Consider the following 3,960-nt stretch of genomic DNA (forward strand, 5'->3'; position numbering starts at 1 on the left):
CTTAGAAGTCTACTGAAATAGAAAATCTTTGGTAAAACTGAGACAATGGCAACTATTATGTGAGGAGTTTAAATAAAACCATACTTTTCCCAATCACTCTATTTTATTTCTTTACTTTCATACTTTTCTTTGGAGCTATAATCTGTCATCTTATTACATGGAAAAGTAACCATACAGTCAATAAGCATCGATAAAGCAGCTATTAATGGGACAGGGACTATGCACAGAGGTAGGGATATGAAGAAAGACAAAAGTCTCATGTCTTCAGTAGCTCACAGTCTACTGGTGGGGACAATTATGTATAAAAAGGATACATATATATGTACACATACATAAATGATAACAATTTTTATCTGTCTGTACATACATATATACATATATATATACACATATATTTGCGTATTATAAGTTGGAGAAAATAACAGAGGGAAGGCAGTAGCATTAAGAAGGATTGGGAAAGACTTCTTCTAGTAGGTGGAGTTTTAGCTGGCAATTGAAGGGAGCCAAGAAAGCCAGGAGGTGGAGATGAGGAGGGGAAGAATTCCAGCCAGTAATAATACCCAGAGTCTAAGATGGAGTGTCTTGCAGCAGGAAAGGCAAGGAGGCCAGGGTTACTGGATGGCAGAGAACCTAGTTAGGGAAGAAAACTGGAGTGAGCCATATCACTAACTTTCCTTTCATATGAAATGGGGATAAGAACAGCTGGGCTCACTCCATCTATTTCACAGGGCTTTGAAAGGTATAAAGCGTGGCATCAAGAAAACATGAAAAATGTTAAGAACATTTTTTTCAGTAAATTTATACAAACAGCTTGGAGTTATGAAAGAATAAAAAAATGGTGCAACAACGCAAAAAAAAATTACTTCAGAAAAATCATTTTTTTTTCTTTTTGACTAAGCAAGACCTGGCTGGAAGCGCATCTGAAGGCTACTCAATGAACACAGTGTTCCTAGTTTTCTAGATTCACCTCAACTCTCTGAATCATTTCTGAAAGAAGTCTGATCCAATCCAAGATATCCGGACAATTATGACTACACTACCTTTGGAGGGGAAAAAAGTAATGTCTAAGAAAGATTTTTTTTTCCATTTATCACTGGTGTCATGGTCCTCAATGGCAAGGAGACTGGTCAAGTAGGCTATCTTGGTCAAATTTCATTTTACATTCATTCTGCTAATCCAAAATTCCTTTCAGGGTTCAGCTTTGCTTTTCTACCTTCACTTTTCTGTAGTAATCTTCTGACGTGTAAAGCAGCTGATGCATTGAAGGAAATATATGAAATGGCTGCCTTGACTACTTCTCCAAGCAGGTAGCCTCTATGGAAATGCCAACAATAGCTGGGTTTCAATCCCTTGGAGAGCCCAGCCAGACAATGGCTCAAATAGGTGATACCTTCAATTAAATTTGGAATAGAAGCACAAGAGATATTTTCATTCAGAAGAGTAGAGGATAACTAAGTTTCTTCAGGGTTAAAGCAGTAAGGGGAAAATGAAGTTTCTACACTGCCTGAGTTTCTGTAGTCACTGTTCAAGCAAAGAAATGCAATTGAGATTTTGGCTCAAGCTTAAGGTGTGATGGCTTAGAGGACATTTTCAGTTTTATGATAATAGCTCGTGATGTCCTTCCTTACAATGCATGTGCCAAGGGGAGGCGGCAGAGACACAAAGTTGAGAAGTTCAGAGTCTAGAGGAAGAAATATCTCTAGGAAAGCTGTCCTCAGAGGCTGATGTCCACAGCTGATGATCAGATGTGAGTGTGTGCTTTTACCAATGGCAAGGAAAATCATAATATCTTACCCTGCCATCACTTTTGAGGAGAATGGAGCCACGCATAGACATTTCACTGGCAAGAGTCACAAAACCGTTCTCTAAAATTATAGAACCTAGTGTTACGCTGCTCCATATTTAAGGTTTATACAGCAAATACTGTGTGTCCTTGTGACCATATCCTAAATTTAGACTTTAGGTCTAGAGATCATCTGGCTCATCCCCTTTCCTTCTGACAGATAAGGTATGCCTTATGATGCAGCCAAAAGTAGTCTAAAAACTTGTAGACGAGACCTAGGATGGAATCCCAATGTTTATATTTACCAATTCTGTGACCAAATCTTTCTCACCTTCAGTTTCCTGAAATGTGGCCATAAACCTGCCCTTAATGAGAAACAACTTGATATAGTGGTTAGAGCCTTGGACTTAGAGTCAGAAAAAGCTAATTCAAATCTGATCTCATGTAATTATTAGCTGTGCAACATTGGGCAAGTCACAGTGCTCATTATTATTTAACATTTAAAAGGTTCTCAAACAAGGTAAGCTCCCCATCAAATCCTCTGGATATCTTCAATTCTGTTGACTGTTGTTTGCCAGCAAAGATAAGGAAGAAGCTCCCAGAGAGCAAAAGGAATGGCAGAAACTGAATGAGAATGCAAATGAGCTTGATGCCAGTGTGTTATTTGTAGTACTGGATTAATGAAACAAATCCACTACAGAGGTACTCCACAATGAAAATGACTAATTGTATAAAGTAGGGATTTTTTTTCCATTAAAAAAAAAAACAAAAAAAACTTATGCTTATCCTAGGGCATTCTGCACAAAAGGATGAAAGGATGATAAAGAGGGAGGTGGAAGATGAATCTTAATGCTATTTTGCATGAGCCTATTTTGTACATTTCCAGGGTCTAGCTATTATGATAGTGGCATCCCATACTGAAATGTCACCATACTCGGCATTGGAAAAATCTCCTATGTTTAAATGTAAAGGAGGGAAAAGATACCACGTGTATACAAAATACCTTCCAAAAGGAGAGAAACAGAGTTTAATACACATCTCGTCTCTCTTAAATTCGAAGATATCTTGAGGGCTATAATATATTTGAAACAAAGTGGCACTATAAACATTTTGACCTTCTGAAATGAGCTCTAAAAACTAAAAACCACTAGAGAAGCCTTCCTTTCAATGGCTCAATGCTTTAGAAGTACCTAATCATTTCTTCCCCCTTGAATTCCTTTTAAAAAAATCCAGACAACCACACCAGGTAAGTTGGTGTGAAAACTGGAATGAACACAGAGCAGTTTGAAAAATAAAAATGTATTTGAGGAAAAGGAGAGGGCACAGTTAAGGCATCTTTAAAAAAAAAAAAATCCCCTGGGCAAGTCACTTAACCCCAATTGCCTAAATAAATAAATCAAATCAAATCAAATTTAAAAATCCACATGGCTTTGGTTTATTGAAATACTTCCACACTGGTAAAGAGAAAAGGAAATATTTCAAAGCATCTAGAAAATAAGAAAACTGTCTGAATACAGAGTGTACGATAATTCAGACACTTTCTACATGTGGATATCAAACTCAGATGCCTTCTCCCTGTGAAACTCTGTCAGGTCACCGAGAAATTGATCTGACAGAAGATGGCATCCCCTAAGTCTCTGCAGAAGTTCCCTACCAAGAATTGTTGTCTGGAAGGGTGGGAACCATGGAATTTCCATTGGTTGGTGAGCCGCCCGACTTCAATTTTTCCAAATACTCGGTTTGTGCAGGTTGATGACCCTCAAGAACTTTAATGGCATCTTCAACCTTCCTTCCTATAAGAAAGGAATCCTCCCAGTCTTCCACTACCTCCCTCAGTGCGATGCTTGCCGTCTTGGTTCTGCTCACACAGGCCCAGAAGTCTGCCTAATTTTCCTCTTCCGACACTTCTCTTAGCGCAGTTCCGCCTTGCTCTACCTCGGGCTCCATTCCTCCCCCGGGAACAAAGCACTGATCTGGAGGTGGACCCCCTCTCCTCCCCTGCCCCCTCCCCCCTAGCCCACGGAGTAAGCCCAGGCAGCCCCCGCTTCTAGGAGCGCCGCGGCCAAACGTCAGTCCTCCTCCCCCTCCCCCTCCCCCTCCTCCTGTTTGGCTTCAGCTTCATCCTGGAGCCGGGTTCCTCCCGCGGCGAGCCCGACCCAGGGCGCAGGGAAGGCTGG

General features: G+C 40.3%; 1 pseudogene; it reads right to left on the reverse strand.

Moving 5' to 3' along the window:
- Positions 1-3,376: 3,376 nt before the first annotated feature.
- On the reverse strand, positions 3,377-3,730 carry LOC114025372 (annotated as a pseudogene).
- Positions 3,731-3,960: the final 230 nt, after the last annotated feature.

The sequence above is a fragment of the Vombatus ursinus genome, unplaced genomic scaffold, assembly GCF_900497805.2.
Source record: "Vombatus ursinus unplaced genomic scaffold, bare-nosed wombat genome assembly UNPS02004607.1, whole genome shotgun sequence".
Classification (NCBI taxonomy): Eukaryota; Metazoa; Chordata; class Mammalia; order Diprotodontia; family Vombatidae; genus Vombatus; species Vombatus ursinus.